The 18,903-nt window shown below is 44.5% G+C and overlaps 1 protein-coding gene across 3 annotated transcripts in view; it reads left to right on the top strand.

Annotated features, from left to right (window-relative positions):
* Window positions 1-18,903, top strand: part of PPFIA4 (PTPRF interacting protein alpha 4) — a 3,167,227-nt gene extending 3,148,324 nt beyond the window's left edge. For all 3 annotated transcript variants that reach the window (XM_069633679.1, XM_069633678.1, XM_069633680.1), the window contains one exon: window positions 1-18,903. This exon is cut by the window's left edge and continues 9,412 nt beyond it. The gene's annotated coding sequence lies outside the window, so the exon portion shown is untranslated.

Genomic DNA, 18,903 nt, shown 5'->3' with positions numbered 1-18,903 from the left:
TCCCTGCCACTCTAATGTCTCATCCGCAAAGTGTACGTACAAATTGTATAACTGTATAAATATATCTTGTATCATGTAACCATTACCTTAACCTTGCACCCAGGTACCCCTGTGTCAGGCGCGCTCGACAAATAAAATAAATAAACAAACACACACACAAACAGAGTAGCCGTGGGTACGCATGAGATGCTTCTCTCTCCTTTAATAGTTAAAACATAATATATTGGAACTTACCATCTGGATCTTTGCCTAAACTTTATAGGTTGATAGAACCATTGAAGCCTACATGGCTAATTAGATATAAGCACAAGCAACTACATTGTCACCCATAAGAACAGATCTACTTGCCTTTAATCATTCAAGTATTGAAGCGTGAGTAGGGAGAAACGATTCACACGACTGTACTAGCAACTGGGATTCACGAACCGGATACCCAGTTTGCCCCCACACTCCGTTGCACAACACCAACATATAGACTGTTTGGAGCAACAACACATAAGGGCCAACGTGCCAATCGTGCATCTGCTTACCTTAAACCACTTGCGAGTGTTTGCCTACCAGGTGGATGTTGAAGAGACGAGAGTCAAGTCTAGTCTGTGATGGCCTGAGTTACGGCCTAGACAGCGCCCTGCCACGCAGCAAAGAATACACAGACACAGAGCGTCCATGCACAGCTCTTCGCTTTATTACTAACAACGATACTCTGCCTCTAACCCCACCCTCCCGTGTGACTTCCACTCCCTGCCTCGCGAATACCGGAACAAGTGTCAACGGGACATCGCCCCCTTTTTAAACAGTCACTCAATCTAAGCAACAGGCTTGACACTCTCTGCCATCTCTTCAATGAGGCGGCAAGGCTTATTTCGGGCTTGCTGCGGCCACACGCTAGACCATTCAGGAATTCCACAGAGACCCATGACCTCAAACTAGTCCTCCTGGTTTTAGACTCCTGTGTCCTCCTGGTCACCGTGATAGTGGGCATCAGATGCATAGACAGCGGGGATGGCCACTCTTCCACTTATCCGTTGGGAGCCTGATAGTGGGACTTTCTTGAAATGAGATGAGTTGCGTGTGGTGGACCTCCCAGTCCTTTGAGCTGTGACCATGGACCCCTTCTTCTCTGTGACTAGCAGAGGTTCCTCATGAAAGAAGTAGGTGTGCTTGTGTTCACTACGACCACGTCTCCCACTTCCAGCTGGGGATCCCATGCTCTCCGGCGCTCATCTGCATAGACCTTCATGTGCTCCTTCGCTGCTGTGTCGCGCTCTCTTACTTCTCCATCCACACTTGGCCGATCACCCGACATCTTGGCTTGAGGCAACCTTGTTCTGATATCTCTTCCAAACATTATTTTGGCTGGCGTCTTTCCGCTGGTACTATGTCTTCAAAGAGTACTCCGGTAGTCCTGTAGCAGTTGATGCAGTACTTGCTCATAGGGTTGGCCAGTTTGTTTGGCGACCTGCACTGCTCTCTTAAGCTTTGCCTTTCACTTGGGTCCACAAGGGAGTGATCTTTTGATGGTGAAATCCCATGTACTCTGTGAACTTTGCAAAGTTGTGCCCACTGATCGGGGGCCCATTGTCCGTTTTAAGTACCTTCGGAACACCGTAGGTGGTGAAAATGCGGTCCAACAGTGGCATAACATGGTGGGCCGCTGTTGATGATACAAGCTGAGCTTTAGGGTACCTGGAGTACTCGTCCATGATGGCTAATACATATTTCCCCCTCTCAATAGGTTCAACGAAGTCAGAAGCCACTGCCTCCCACACCCCTTCAGGGAGTTCAGATATCTTCAAAGCAAAGGTTCAGGGTGTCTGTTTGGCATGATGAGGTAGCAGGTGGGCATGACTTTAGCAGATCTTCCACCATGGAGTCTAGATGTGGAAACCAGACTTTCTGGCGCAGGATGTGCTTAGTGGACACCACCGACGATGGCCCTCGTGTGCGAGTTCAACAATTCTTCCCCGCATGGATGCTGGAATTACCACCTGGCATTCTTTCAGCAGCAGGTGGTCATCCGAGAGCGCCGGCTCCTCTTTCACCTGTAGCAGCCGCTCTACTTCAACTTACACATCATCACTTGCTGCCTTGCTCTCTCCTTGGCTCTCTGCCAGAGACCCGATCGAAGTCCTTCGCAGATGATCTGACATGCCGCATCAGCTTCCACTTCTTGGGCCAGGTGAGCTGTCTCAATTCCCTCCGGCACGGCTTGCTGGATGAGGTACCGTACAGATGGTTCAGGGACGCACCCTGTCCGGGGGTGCCTGGAGAGAAAATTAGCAGGATTTTTGCCCTTGCTAGGCCAGTGCACAATCTCAAATGAGTAGTCATGTAGCCTCAACCGCCACCGCGCAATGCGGGGTGGCATTTTTGCTTGAGGCTTGCTGTACAGTAACAACAGCACCTGATGGTCTGTCACCACTCGAAATGGCTTGCTGTATAGAAAAAGATTAAAGTGATTGCATGCCCAGACCACCGCCAGACCTTCCTTTTCAGCCTGGGAATGTGCTTGCTTGGTGGTGGAAAGGCTCCTACTGGCATAGGTAACAATATGAGTCTGAGAAAGATCCTTCTGGTCCATTTGAGCCAGGATGGCTCCAAGACCCACCAAACTAGCGTCCACTGTCAACTCTGTCTTCCGACAGGGGTCATAATAGGACATGTTTTCAGCCCTGGCAACTCGCTCTCAGATGACTTCAAAGGCTTTCTGACATTTGTCCAACTAGTCGAACACGGTTTCTTGCTTGGTCAACGCTCTCAGGGCTTCACTTACAGTGGTTAAGTCCTTGATATAGAGGGTGCAATAACTGTCCAGGCCTAAGAAGGACCTCAGTTCTGATACATTTGTACAAGGGGCTGTTCCATTCAGCGCTGCAATCTTTTCCGGGTCTGGCAACATGCCATTTTCCGAAAAGATGTGGCCAAAGAACTGCAGCGTGCTCTTCCAGAACTCACACTTAGCTCGATTAATACCTTTGTCAGGGTTTAATCATGCTTGTTGGCATCTGTCCCAAAGACTAAGTTGTCGTCACTATAGTTTAAGCAATTTGTCATATGCTTTATAACATTATGCACGTCAGCTTGAAAGATTTCCGCCACTGAGGATACCTCAAAGCTCAATCTCTTGTAACGAAATAACCCCAGGTGGGTGACAACGTGGTGATATTTCTGCTTTCCAGGCTCAGCACCAGCTGGTGGTACCCTTTTTTTAAGTCCAATTTGGAGAAGACCCTAGCTCCGTTCAAGAGATGAATCATGTCGGTGATGCACAGAGCCATGTGTCTCTCCCTTCGAATGGCTTGATTGGGTCGCCTCATGTCAACACACAGCCGGATGGCTTCAGGCCCTTTCTTAGGGACTGGAACAATAGGCGACACCCACGTGGTGGGGCCCGTTGCTGGCTCTATTATGTCCTGCTCCAGCTGCTTGTGTAGTTAATCTTCCACTTTTTTTAAAAATGTTGACCGGAATGCCTCTCTAGTGTTGCGCTATTGGGCATACCGAGTTGTCTATGTTGAGTTTCACCTGCCTTTTTCTGAGTCTGCCAATACCCTTGAATAGACTGGGGTAGATGTTTGTGATCATTTTGACGGGGTCAATGTACTTGTGGATCATGATGTTATATAAGTTTTGTATGAGTGCCATGTCGCCGGCTGCCTTGAAGCTGAGCACACAGCCCCTTTCAGTTTCTGTCGCCTGGACATGCATAGGCACCTTCTTTTCTTGTCCTTTGTAGCGGCATGAGCCATCAAACTGTCCTGTGCATTTGAGCGGTGTCTGGGATCCATATGCATAAATGTCTACGGTGGCTGGAGCGAGTTTTGGGCTCTGTGTCATCTCTTTGAAGACCTTTTCACTGACCATGTTCACCGTGGCCCATGTGTAAATAAGGAATTCTGTTGGTTGCTCATTTAGCTTGATGATCAGTATTGGGCTGTGTTCCATACTATGGGATTGCCCAGCGTATACAAGTATGCTTTCTTGCTTTGATCACTCCCTGGTAAGCTAACTTCTGACTCTGATGGGGACTGATCTACTAAGTAGCGCACGTGGCGCCTGGACCGGCGTTCGGGTCTCACGCGGGTGACATGCCTTCTCCGTTTTCTTCTACCTTGCCTCTGTCTGTCCTCCCAGAATCTCACTCTATGGGTTCAGGATCCATGTGTTTCTGCGGGCACCGCAACGTTGCACCAGGGGATGGTGGAGCTGGTGGCTCGGCCTTCGACCTGTACCTCGGGAGTGTATCTCTGGTTTGCTCCCTCCCTTTCTCCTGCACACCAATTTGATGTGACCCTCCTCTCCGCATGTGCCACATCTCTGGCCAACGGCAGGGCACATGCCCTCATGTAGGTACTCAAACCCACATTTGTAGCAGAAGTTCCGCCGGTCTTCTCTCTTGTTGGAGCTGCTGTACCGCCTCGGCCGGCGTGGGGTTGTTGAAGCTCTCCATCTGCGAGTCGACAGCTCTTTCAGCTCGAGCCAGCGTTAGTATCTCATCTAGGGTGCGAGAATTTTTCAATAATTTCCACCTAAAAGCCTGTGATTCGCACCCTGTGATCATTTGCGATCTCAGGGCCTCTGTGTTGGCATAATTGGCAAAATGACAGTGCTTCATTTTTATCCTCGGTCTCATGACGTATGCGTCCATAGTCTCACCTTTGGCCTGTTTGGTACTGTGGAACAAGTGACCCTCATAGTCCACGTTCGTGTGTGGGGTGAAATATGCCGACAACGCGTCCTTCAAGTCTTGTATGGAATCAATGCTATCGGCAGGCATCTCATCAATGATGTCACGCGTAGGTGGCCCCACAGCTAGCTTGAGGAGACATTTCTGGCTGTCGCTTTCGATGGGCCCCGTGGCCCCCAAATATAGTTCAAAGTCCCTTATCCACCAGGCCCACCTGGGACCATGTTGCTTGTGTCAGCCGCGTCAAAAGCACCTGGCATCTGGGCTGCCAGGGTATGGGGTAGTCTATATGGGGCCTGGTCTGGTGCTGATGGCCCTTGCGCTGGCGGCCCCTGAACCTTGGTCTGGGCGCCCTGACCCCCTTCCTGGGCAGACATCTGCCTTGGAAAAGTGGCCTTGGTTTGTGGCTTCTATGCCCCGGTGGACCCACAGCCACCTGTATGGCATGAGCACCGTGTTGGGGTAGACCTCACACCCCTTTGTGGACTGCAGTGATGGCTGCCTCTGCAGGCACGATCACCATCACTGCCTGTTGAACCCCTTCTCACATCTGTGGACGTGCTCTTGCTTCCTGGGCCTGGGCCTTCGACGCTTGGATATCAGCGTACAATCACAGCTGCTGCCCAGGATCATAACATTCTTCTCAGAACGTTCCGCGAACGTTCCAATTCACTGCCCCAGACCGGAGCGAACAGCTGCCCCCACGCGCGCTTGGATGAGGGGCTTCAGCCCCGGCATGCCTGCGCTGTGTCTTTCACATGCGTGTGCGGTGCCTCCAGGCATCCGCTCGCAGCACGGCGAACCCAGTCGTGGGTTCGAGCAGTGTTAACGCTGCCTTGTCGCCAGTGTGATGGCCTGGGTTATGGCCTAGCCAGCACCCTGCTGCGCAGCAAAGAATATACGGACACAGAGTGTTTGTGCCTACTTCTTCTCTTTATTACTAACAATATTACTCTGCCTCTAACCGTGCCCTCCCGCGTCACTTCCCCTCCCAGCCTCTCGCCTCCCTAATCCCGGAACAAGTGTCAACGTGACATACATTAACTGGTCCTTGTGTCTTGCAGCTGAGCTATCCTGCTCCAGGTTGTCATGGCATTGATATATTCTCAGAGTTCAGAAGCATCCAATTACTGATTGTGATACTTGTTTAGGCTCCCCAAGTAGAGTGGGTTGATCCAGACCTACACTCCATGTTCCCTGCACCTAAAGAGCTTACTGACGAGGGCCCTAGGGGCTAAAACGCATATAGCACTGTTTGCCGTCTTGAGCAGATGGAGCACTGCCAGGCCTTTAGGGAGACACTGATCCATTTGGGTGGGTGTGGGTGAGCTGTGTTTATTGACAGTTTGGCCCCTCCTTTCCTTTATTTATTTGTAAGGCGCTACCAAAGTGGCATACGGGCGCCGAGGAAACTATAGTCCCTAAACAGTGATTATAGACCGAAAGAGGAGGACGGGAACCAATGGGCAGTGGTTATCTGAAGAGGTATGTTTTCATTTTTTTCTTGAAACAGTCCACTGACGTGCAACTTCTGAGCTCAGAAGCCAAGGAATTCCAGGTGTCAGGTGCAGCCACCTAGAAAGCACCCCAGTGGCCTATAGACTTGTGAAGAAATGATTGGCAATGCTTCCTACTCTCCATGGTTTTGAAACCCTTTTGTATGTTTTGCCATCGCAAATTTTTTCTCAACTGAACTTCTGGTGGTTCCGTTTGTTTTCATTTGAGTGTTCATTTTAGCGAGCTGCAAGCTTGGGCTTTAACACACTCACAAACACTGAATTGTCAAATTTCCGAAGAATTGAACAAAACAATAAAAGGTGAAATAATATGTTCTCCTAACGCAAGGATCTGCAACCTGAAGCTCCCTGGATGTTTTGGACTACAAATCCCATGAACCCCCGCAACATTGACTAGGTAGCCCAGGGCTAATGGGAGTCGTAGTACAAAACATCTGGCAAGCCACAAGCTGAAGACCATACCCGAACACACGGTTCCTTTTCAGTTGCACTGTATCTGCCTGCGGAATGGACCCATGTGGTCTTGAAAGCTAGCAAACAACATTTTATTTTATTTTAATATAGGCATCATCTCTGCAAAACCCCATGGCATCTTTTGAAAAAAAATGTGTATTAGAAACCAACAACCTGTACTCTTTTGTCTGCCTAACATAGTATATTTCAACCATCCATTTTTACGCCTTCCTCCACATTACTACAACCTGATCAGGGAGCCCCACACAGTGAGGATAACAAGGTTGTTCCCATAGGAACATGTGGGGATGGTCCTCAGGAAGAGGAACTTAGAAGGAGTGCTATATTTAAACAATAAGCCCGAGCCACGGGGGCATTACCGAGTTTAAAAAAATGGCCACCAGGGAAGGGAAAATGGAGTCTGTTCTCCCTTTCCATGGCGGCCATCGGGAGCTGACACGCTGGGGACAGAAGTGTTCCCAGCGTGTTCGCTCCTGAAAAAGGAGAAATAAGAAGGTAAGTGGGGTTGGGAGGGCAGGGAGGGGATTGTTTGCAGGGGAGAGGGGAGGAAGAAGGGAAAAACGTACCTGAATTCCTGGCGGGGGAGGATGGCAGCCTCCAGCCGTGTGGAGGCTCGGAGCTGGGATTGCCCCGTTTTGAGCCTCCTCATTGGCTGAGGGGCTGCCACGCCCCCTCTTGGGAACAAAGGAAAGGAATCCCGGCCGAGGGATTCCCGGTCGGGTAAAGCCCCAGCGAGGGCCAATCAGAATGTTTGTTACATTCTGATTGACCTTCGCCAGGTACTAATAGAATTTACTCATTGTCTGACTCCAAGACCTTGTAGGGAGGGGATGGACTGTCAGCCAGGAAAAGAGTACTGCTTGCTATTTTAAAAGAGGCTATTGAACAACACGAGATCTTGTAGTGATGTTATATTAAATACCATAAATCAAAGGTTTAGTTGGCAACTGTGAAGACACATAGTTCCCTTCCTGAGGCTATCAATTCTATGCAAGAAGGTGGCTACGGCGGATCTATGTCATCACCTCGAACAGTAAATCTTGGGGATAAAAATTATTTTTTTTAATCCTTTTAATGCATATATATGCGGGGGAGACCCCCCCACACAACACGTATTACTACCCTTACCCATCCCCACATATATTTGCAGCCCAATGCAGCATTTTCAATTCTGCATTTTCATCCTCGGAATTGTTACGTTCAGTATTTTGATATGATACCGGCTACGGCAGTGCCACATCGTATCTGTCATTCTTTGGCTAAATATAACCCAAAGAAGACTACCAAATGACATCTTCATTTTAGGTATAAGGCAAACACAGTGAACAGGAAAGCCACAACATTTTAATTGCTGATTCTGTAGTTTTTCTTTTTGCTTTCATGTTTTTCCATTCCAGTTATTTTGTAATTTCATTTTATTTTCATACTTTTCTCTATTCCTTTTTTCATCTTAATTTTAGGCCATGGGTTGAACAAGATTGTTGTTTTCATCTGATACCACACTCCTCTGGTATGGATTTCTGCTCTTTGAACATCATAAATATAAAATTAAACAAAGATCACATCTTTTATTATTTTTGTTAAGGTTATTCAGAGTTTTACAAAGTTATTTAAACCATTGAATAGTTCTTATCTACCCCTTGCAGTAAATATTTCATGTGATCCCAACTCAAAATTAGAAGGTATTTTATCAATAGATTTTAAAAATATGACCTGTTTTTACCATCATCACCATACTGATATCATGAGGTCCATAGTTAAAAATGAATACGTCTCACTGGAAAAGCAAAGCTCAGGAAGTACTAGCAAAACGGGGAAAAGGCACGCCTCAAACATCTGCCAAGCCAAGGGCATGTCGGATCTTGAAGACATTTCAATCCCAAATGCCAATTGAATAAGGATTTAAATATGAAGTCTAATTCTTAAAAACTCCCACTTCACGTTTCAATGAACCTGAGTGAATTGTAGATACAATGCTTTCACACACCATGTCTGAAGTACTACTGCTGCGCTTCCGGTCAGGTCAAAATGGCAAGCGTCATTGCAGCTTCCGGGAACACTGGTCAATTGCACATACGCATGCAAGTCCAACAGGACCTCCCCACTGATATGATGGGTTATTTATAACGCGCTTAATACCCAGAGGTTTCTAAGCGTGGAACCCAGGGATCGAACCTGTGTTGCTCGTGTGTCTTGCTGGCAAGTCGAGCATGTTGCCGCTGAGCTATCCTCCCGAGACTGTGCTGCAGTAGGTCTCATATTCCAGGGTTCAGGAATCGGCTGCTGGGCCAGCGATGCGCAAAGGCCCTACAATGAAAAGGAGCCGTGTCTCAGGACCAGAGTCAAGCCTGCTTCCGGAGACTTGGGTGGGCATGACAGCTTAACTGCTAACAGCTCTAACCGCTGCGTCTTTTACCAGCAAATCTACTAAATGTGTACACATTTGCCAAGTCAACAGACCTAATCCACCAAGTCTCTTATTAGCTACACTCGTCCCCTTGGCCAAGCTGTCAGTTGGACATATCCATAGATATAGATTGCCTGCTCACATATCCATCCAGTTAGCCTGAAGACTGTACCATTACCCAGAATCTGTCTAGTGATTGTATTCATCCACTCAGCCCACCCACCTAGTGTACTATTTTAACCAACCTGGTAAATTTAATAATCCACCCTCTCTGCCTCCAATTCTACTGATCCACCCATCCTCCAACTAAATGTGTTAGTTTCTCCCCCTGCATAAATCCTTTATTGATGTTCATATACTGCCCACTCATTGTGCTGGTCTTCCCTGCCTACCCCCGTTACATATTCAGCCACCCGTTCAACCTTGTAACCTTGTTAATCCACATCATTTCACCTTCAAAATGAACTAGGTCTACTAGCCTACCTACCAAGTAAATTACTTTAATCCATCGGCTCACGACTTGTAAAGGACAGGCATGGATCTAACCATCTTAGTACCCACTGCCGTCGCCTGTAGCAGGTAACTGGAAATTGCAGCCCTTCATCAAACCCACTGACTATATGAATCCATCTATCCAACCTTAAGCTGAATGTCCTGTGAAGGCATCATGGAGCAAGACACAGACAACAGATTCAAAGTTCAAAACTAAATGGTTCATTAAATCAAATGTCAGGATGGTAGAAGGTCTAACTTGCTCTAAGCTAGGGTGGGATTTCCCTACCCAAATAAAACTAAGAAACATCAAAGAGTTCAACTTAGAAGTCTGTCTGTATCCACATCCCATGCTTGCCCTCACAACTAAAGTTAAACCATGTTTAGAGATGTTCATAATCAAAGACATGGTGATCAACACAAAATTCTGAGCTTCTTCCAGCTCCTGGCTTCCTTCTCATCTCCCCTTCCCCAAGTTCAAGAAAGTTCCACAAAAGTCTCCAAATTACATTTCTCAAGTTCAAAGCAGTTCCTTAAACCTTGGGGTTCCCTTCCCCAAGAGTTCAACATAGCCATTTGTACGTGTTTTAGTATTTTCAAAAGTTCAACACAACTTTAGGTCAACACGACTCTCCTTCAGGATTGCGTCACCAGCTGGCTTACAGTGCTTCTCCTGGGCTTGGTTCACAATGTCTTTTAGTTTTCACAATTTTGGACTCACTGGTGTAGGTGCAGTTAGCAGACCACACGGTCCACCCATCACAGGTACCGTAACCAGGATCCCTAGGCTCTTCCGCCCACACAGGTGCTTCTGCACGTGCCCCAGTGTACACAATCACATTCACTTAGCTCTTCTTTGATGGCCTCTTGGCTTTGCCATAATGTGTCACACACATGTCTTTGGCCTTGCTGCACTACATCCATTCATAAAATTCACTTTGTGATAGTTTTACTCATGCCTACCTTTCTATGGCTCCAATTTAGGTTTGTCACCAGTCACCTGTTGAACCTTTGACGTATTCTCTAGCTCCTGCCAGTGTTTGTTCATTGAGGTTTAGTCAAAACAATTCTTTATACTTTTCTGACCTTGGCAATGTATGTTCAAACCATGTTCTCATGTGTTGGACTTTTTACCGGTACAACAGCTTCCATTAATATTATTTGCTTTCCGTCTTTACTTTTGGAGTAATTGTTCCTTTTTGAAGCCTTTCCTTAATTGTTGTATATTGGCTTTGGCAATGTTGGTTTAGCCGCTCAGTCACCCTGCCAGTCTGTTCACTTTCATTTAGCTTCCGATACAAAGAAAAGCACACTCTCCCGTAGGGAAAATAAAGTTCTTGGCTTGTCTTTCACTTGCCGAGCATGTTAATTTGTTCAACAAAGGACAGTGTACTTTGTCACATTAATTTGCTTCATTGAAGGATTGGCTCAACAATGAAAAGGACTTTGTTCGCATAAAACTTTGATTGCTACAAAGTTATTCTGAACTTGCGATCGTGTATGGAGCGGCCCCAGGGTCTGATCTACCTCCCCTACACAACAACTATACTTGTCTGTACCAACATATTGATTGTATGTATTCATTCAACCTACAAACTAGCAGTACCTATCACCACCACTGATAGGAATGTCCACTGAACTCAGTCTTCCCACTATCTACAACATACCCAATGTATGTATATCGACCAAGAACAAATGCTACTCATCAAATCAGTCCACCCACATACACTCCCGTTCCACTACTCTACCCAGTAAACATACTCCTCCACTCGATCCACCCGGTATCCTTACTCTTGCAATGTCTATGCCTTTTCTGTTGGTCTTTCCCATGACATTATCTTTGTTGCCTGTTATTGTAACTGGGTTTCCTTTTCCTTGTTTGAGACCCTGTTGCTTTCTGCAATGGACCAGGGTTAACTTGACATATTTTTAGTTTTTCTCACAAAACCTTTCTGTTCCTGCCTTCATAACCCAAGAAAGACCACACACCTTTGTCACCGGTACACCAGTATAATGAAGCCCAACTCTGGTTTTTCAATATGTATTCATTACCACACAGCACTCTGACGATGATATATGGATTTTATGTATATATATATATATATACATATATATATATATATATATATATGTGTACACATACAAGGAAAACACTTTAGTTGCAGGGAGGTTAAGGTGAGAACTTAATGCAACAAAACCCCTGAAGTTCAGCTAAAGCCACCTTAACATCATGCCCCCTGTTGTGAAGCCTATGCCCACAACAATGACATCACTTATTACATCAGCTATGAAATCACTGATGGAATCACTGGTGACATCACTGTTTACATCATACATAACACCACTGATTACACCTGTGATGGCATCAGACATAATATCATTTATAACTTAGCTAATAAATGTTTCGACTAACTAAATGACAGTTTTGGGCATGGCCTTTTCCATGGCCAAGGCTGTGGACACTGTGCATTCCCGAAGGCCATGGCTAGTGTTGTACAATATACACTGATCACGGCTGAAGTCTACTGCCTCTTAATGTGTATAATATACAGGGGGGATGCCAGAAGCTCATGGTTAGTGGCTGGGTAATTTTGTGAACGATACAGTGAGCACGGGCGAATTCCATGGCCAATGGCCATGGATGAAGCCCATGGTAGAGGCCCCCTTGATGTGGTATAATATACAGTCAGCATGGCTGAAGGCCATGGTTACTGTCCGATTACTGTTGTAGAATATACAGTTGTCACAGGCAAAAGCTGTGGCCACTGGCCACGGCTAGTGGTCCCTTAAAGTGTCAAACTATACAGTGGGCTTGACCAAAGGCCTTGGGCACTGGCCCTAGCCAGTTAGAGTTGTAATGTAATCAGAGATTCCATCAGTAATTAGTGATGTCACCAGTGATGACATCACTGATGTAATCATTGTTTTCATAGGCTACACAACATGGGGCACAAAGTTAAGGTGGCTTCAGCAAAATTTTAGAGGTTCCGTTGTGTCAAGTCCTCACCTTTACGTCCCTGAAACTAAAGTGTTTTCCTTGAATTTCAAGGCTTTTGTTATTCCATGATTTTTTCTGCACCAATGGCCATTTTAAAACACTACCAGGCCACTAGACATGGCTTTCGGTCGTGTCCACTGTATATTTTAGAAACTACCAGACCAGTAGCCATGGCCTTCGACTGTGCCCACTGTTCATTTTAATACACTATCAGAGCACCTGCTATGGCCTTCAGCCATGGCCAGTGGGCATGGCCTTCGGCCCACTCCACATTTTGAAAACAATTGCAACCCATTGCCCAAAGACGTTCATCAATCACAGACTGCTTTTGACCTGTTTTGACATGGTATTGTTATGTATAAAAGATGGCAGGCTTTAAGAACTGTCCATTTTAAAACACTACCAGACCACAAGCAATGGCCTTTGGCCGTGTCCACTCTACACTTGCAACCCATTGCTCAAAGACATTCATCAATCACAGACTGATTTTGCTGAAGAAGAAAATGGTGTAAGACAAAAGAGCATTGGATATTTAAAAAAAAGTAAAGAACACCAGAAAAAATAACCTGAGAGAGGAAAACATTCCAATAAATATCTTAGCAAAATATAAAAGGTGCTCACCTTTTAAACTCATCAATCTGTACTGAAATATTTCCAGAAAAACAAAATCGCAATACGAGACAAGTGCTTGTGGTCTTGTGGTGAAGTGTCTGCACTAGGAACTTGACAACCTGAGTAAAATCCTAGTAGCCAAATGCTTGAGCAAACTTGGCAACCTCAGAAAAACCAAGGGGTTGCGTCCACCCTCTGAAAAAAACTCATGTTGTCCACCCACATGTGTCCTTTACTTGTGGCTGGAAAAGCAGCCACAATCGGGGGGAAAATAAATGCACCAGTGTCTGAATTGCAACCTCTCATACCACATCCTGAGCAAATACCCATGCCTTACCCTCTCATCATTTCCCCTCCCAGCCCCCATGTCTGGCTTTCAACAATACTCTCCTTTATAAAGATTACTTCAAAAGTACCATACCATAGTTTCACTCAAATATATAAATTCTTATAGACCTATGTTAGGCAAAAAAAGTGTACAATTTTGGCATTATTTCCCCCTATATTGACTAGGAGACTACAAATACCATGATGCAATCCAGCAAATGGCAAATAAATTGTCTCTCATGGAGCACTGGGAAAATAGAAAAGCTTTAAACCATATTGGGGCATACTATATATAAATAATTCAAAAGGTTATTCTAGTTTGCCTCGCATGAGTAAGCTGGATTTGCAATTTTCCATGTATTATCAGCTTCCTACTGTAAGGAACTCGTGGTGGCGACAGTAAAGACAGACACAAGTGATCACAATTCAAAGGTGTTTATCAAACTTTATAGTTAGGTTGGAAAAATGACTAAACTAAACCTATATCTAAGATGGGAGCAAGCTTCGACCATCAAACAATAATAAGGCAGTCCTAGTGGTGTCGTTTTCAAATAGAAGGGTCTATACTAGAAAAAATGATTGCCAATCCTTACGCTAGATACAAAAAAGAAGTGTGGGATAATGTTCTTAAGAAAGAAGGATGTTTTCACAAATAATAAGTCAGGATGCAGTACTTGGGGTCTCCCTGCCCCGCGTTTTCAGCCCGGGACAAGGTAGGACTTTGGAGCACATCACTCTCAAGCTTTCCCAGCACGAGCTAACAGTTCCGATTTCATCAATCAGGGTTTTCAGTGGTTACGACTCTTTTTGACTGAAAATGTCTCTTGCCGCTGTGGGCCTGATGTATTCAAATACCAAACAAGAGTTCCTTTTCACATATACATTGGGGGATTGTTTTCACCCTTGGATTCCCGTCTTCCGGATGCAGATCCCTAGAAAGTTCATTAATTATACCAGGACCTCTGATCGTTGTGCTCTCTTACTTTTGAGGACATATCAAAACAAACAGTTCAACTAAAGGTTCTTCTCTTTATTTGGGTGATAATTCTTCACCATGGGACTTCTTTTCTTCCAGGTTAAAAGCCCTGTCATATTTTGTTTTGTTGTAATCACGGGTTGGTGAATGTTGGCTTCTCACCCTTGGATCCCCCTCTTCAGGGCTCATATCTGACTCGACTGTTTGCCTGCCTCGATCGGGTTCACTATGGCTTTCAACACAATCTTCTTTGTGACATTCACAAATCTTAATGTCTTTTTTGTACAGTTCACTATGGACATCCGTCGGTCGGGTTCACTCTTTTCAACACACTGTATTTCAAAACTTTAGTCTTCGCCCCCTCTTTATCAGCATCCCTCGTCCGGGCTGACTCTTGAAAATCGTGCCTTTTTCATTCACTTCCCTTAGTTTCACAATCATCTGTCGGTCAAAGACTTTCAACTGTACAGAGGATTTTACAAGACCGTTATTTGACCACTTTGAGCCCCTTCTCGTCTTTCCCAAGGCCTTCTGGTTATGGTATTTTCAACCATCGGGTAATCGCCCAGAGTTTCCTGAGTGAGCTCCCACGTGGTGCTGGACTCCTCCGTTCTTGGTTTTCCCCTCTTAGCCTAAATAGTTCTTTTAACCTAACGACCGAAGGCCATCGACAGAGGCACCGAAAAATACAGTGGTCATGAAAATATATGGTATAAAAAAATTTGAAATTCATTGAAAAGAATTTAGTTGAAGTGCAGTTAAGGTGAGTAAACTTAATTCAACAAAAGCCTTGAAACTCAGCGCATTGGGAAACTCAGGACCGGCTTATCTCAGCGCTTTCCCGTTGCAATTGCCGAAGAGCACATATTTATTAAAATAGAAGGAATTTCCAATGCAATACAAAATGGCATTATGGGGGATATGGCATTATGGGCGAGATCAATGGGAACCCGCTGAGTTAAGCTGGTCCAGAGTTTCCCAATGCGCTGAATTTCAAGGGTTTTGTTGTGGTAAGTTTTCTCACTTTAACTGCACTTCAACTAAAGTTTTTGCTTGGAAAAAAATAAATATACACGTATGTATATGTCATGGAAATTAATATTTATTTTGCATAACATAAGTACTTTTTTGAAGACCCTGACTATAGATGCCACAGACATACACCAAAAGTATACCTTTTTGTGTTTTTTAATTTATTTTATTTTTGCGATTTGTTTTATTCAATATAATATCAAAGCCCAAAATGATCTTGACTCCAACGTCGGTATTTCTATTCGGAGTTTAAAGAAGACTCATAATAAATGCTGCAGAGGCTCTGGGGAGTTCAACTTTAGCAGCAGGATTTGGCAGCTTCTTTCTAAGAATACAGCAGTAACCATGTTTGAAAAGTCAAATTGCCTGATTCATGGAATTACTTGTGTGAAAAACGCAGATTTGCGCGCCTTTCTGCCCGAAAATCCCTGTTTGAGGTATGGGGATTTTCAGGCAGAAAGTCTCAGCAGAGGAAAGCAAAGAGTTCTATATACTTGTGTATTCATCCCTGTGCACATTTGGGTTTAAAGCTACATGTATTATATTTCCTGCAATATATTAAATATAGATGGCAATTTAAGTGTGAAAGTGCCTGTCACCTCTCATACAAGTACCCAAGCGTTGTCCGCTCTGATCCCTCTTCCACTCCCTCTCCATCAGCAATGCACTTACACGCCTACTCTTAAAAAGGGAAATGTATAAACTACTGAAAATAATCATTCGGTGAGGATGGTTTTTTAAATGCACAAATGTACGTTTTTTTGTTTATTTTCTGTTGATAGTGCCTTCACAAAGTGGGAAGAAGGTGTAACAATGTAGTGACTCGATGGTATGACAATTCAACTGACAAGAGTGAATTCTTAAGTTAATATGACCGCGGCAATTGTGGTCCTTTAAAAGGGCAACAGACCCCCAAGTCTTTAAGTCTCAAAACGGCAACTAGTACCTCTTTGAGTGGTTTTCCTATGAGCACTATAAATATATATTTATATATGGGTGTGCATGAGTACCATATGTTGTACTCACTCCCACTGTGGACCTGCTTATCAAAGATTTGCAGTGGAGCAAATTAAGAGATACCCGCTGGCATCTGAGATTTCCACCTGTTCCCGGATAACTGATTTACAAAGACTGCACCTGGAGAACACCCGCAGCTGCCTCCAGTATCGGGGATACTCATGTGTAAACGCAGGTCACAAAGATTTGCTCAAGTTTTAGGTTTTTGTGACACAGGCCCTGGGGAAGAGGTGAACATCTAATATGTTCACGGGCCTCCTGATTTTCTCTCGTGCAAATCTTTTAAAATCAGACCCTCTGTGCAAGCCATACTAATTGCCTGTAGTGGATGGAGGAAGGACCACTCTTCATGTATTTTTCAAATCCTAGTCTTGACTTTGGTATTATTTTTGTGTTTTTCTATCCATGCATATTTACAAACAACACCCTATGGTCCCTGTGCATGGAACTGTTAGCGTGTTGCAAGTCACCTTGAAGTGCCAACAAACACCCTGATTCACAGAGCAGTGCGAAGTGTATTTTTGCAGCGTAAAGTGACTTTGCCTCTCTTTTGCACAAGCGCAAAGTCACTTTGCACTGCAAAAATACACTTTGAACTAGTGCAGACACTTTGCAACGTGCAGAAAATGCCATGAAACGGACCCTATATGTTTATAGGGCAATACGCTGTATGTGTGCACCTATACGCACAAACCCAGAGAGCACATAGTGTCACATCCACCCATTCAGAACACCTATCCTAATACAACCACACAAGAACAAACACAGCTGCAGGTATTGAAATATGCATAGAGGAAACCCACATTTTGAAACTTTTGATTATTCAAGTAAAGGCTGGGAATTATATCATTATATAAAGGAAGTGTCAATTTGGATGTATATTTAGCATCTACGTACAGACGAGCCTCAATGATGTTCGACAATCATAGACATGTTCCACACTTCTCTGGAGGAGTTTAGCATAATACAGTTGGCAAACATTAACACAGACACAGCAGGGGAACTCGCATCTTGACTATGAGGGAATAGCTTTCCAATTTCCGAATACCTTTCCTTGGTTTCTCGTTATGCACTATGATGGGCAGCACTGACACACAGGGCAACATGGCCTTAACTGCGAATTGTCAGCACTAATCCCTCGACAACTTCTACTATGTGCTAGGAGACCTTAAAAATCTCAACTGAAATGTGCAGGTGTTGGGGGTTGTGGATCAAAGCCTCAAAAGGTCTATTCAGTGGCTCCGACCCATGCAGGCTGTTTAGCCACTGCACAGGCCTTTATAGATTTATTTATTTATTTATGTATTGTTTGTTCTAGTTTAATGTAGTCACGATGCCAGAGCCAAATAAAGCGATGTTCAGGGTCTCTTATTGGTGAGGATGTATAGGCTAACACAATAAAGAATTGCATAGATGTCAACGTGCTCCATTTCAATTGAGAGATGCCAGTCCGATCAAGTGTTTTTTTTTTTTTTTTGTAATGTCATTCGGGGGCTTGTAGTTCAGAGGTTATACACAACACTACAAGGCCCAGAGTGCCAAGAAAAAAAGAACCATAAATGGGCTAGCATCTTCCAAATGGAGTGGGGCAAGTTGGTAGGTATGGAATTGTATGGAACGGATTTTATTTCCCCATCTCGAGGGCCCCTTTATACAAAGGCTCTTCTAGGAAACTACTACAAACCTGTTTCTTATATGAAAGTCTAGGCCTTCATTTCATGGTCCACAGGCAAGGTGAATAATCCATGCATACACCATGCAGGTGTATTTTTTATGTGCAATATATTTATTTTTTCTTCTCAGACGATGAAGCCTTCAGATGCAAAAATGCAAATAGATTCTCCGTGACGTTCATCGAAACCAGCCGCGGATATGAGTGTTTATGTACAATTAATGGCGCCTCGTTGATTTTGCGTTTCATAAATCATACACTGGATTATAAAACGAGATGCATTATTTTGTAGTTTATAAAAGTTACCTTCTGTAAGTACCCTGTGTAGAGATTCTCTCCTGAAAAGCGCACACATGGTTTGTGTTCCTGCCTGTAACGGAAATGTATGTTTCGAGTCTGTTTCCTGCCTTGTATATACCCCTGGAGTACACTGTTACACTGTATAGTAATGTGCAACTGGACTGCCTCGGGTTGATGGTGTGAAGTTTGTGCTGTTGCCTTGGGAGTTCGATATCAAAGATATACGGTATGATGTGCGCAGCTGTCGTGTTGATACCTTTTAATAATCGATATATTTTTACGCATCGTACCTTGATGTATGACATTTTGTTTTGTATATATCACTAGGACTCAATGGAGTCTAGATATGAGAATGTTGTTAATAATGGATATCAATGTGTGACAATAAAGAA

The sequence above is a fragment of the Ambystoma mexicanum genome, chromosome 13 (genome assembly GCF_040938575.1).
Source record: "Ambystoma mexicanum isolate Mex_15411 chromosome 13, UKY_AmexF1_1, whole genome shotgun sequence".
Classification (NCBI taxonomy): domain Eukaryota; kingdom Metazoa; phylum Chordata; class Amphibia; order Caudata; family Ambystomatidae; genus Ambystoma; species Ambystoma mexicanum.
This window is presented reverse-complemented; position numbering and strand designations above follow the sequence as displayed.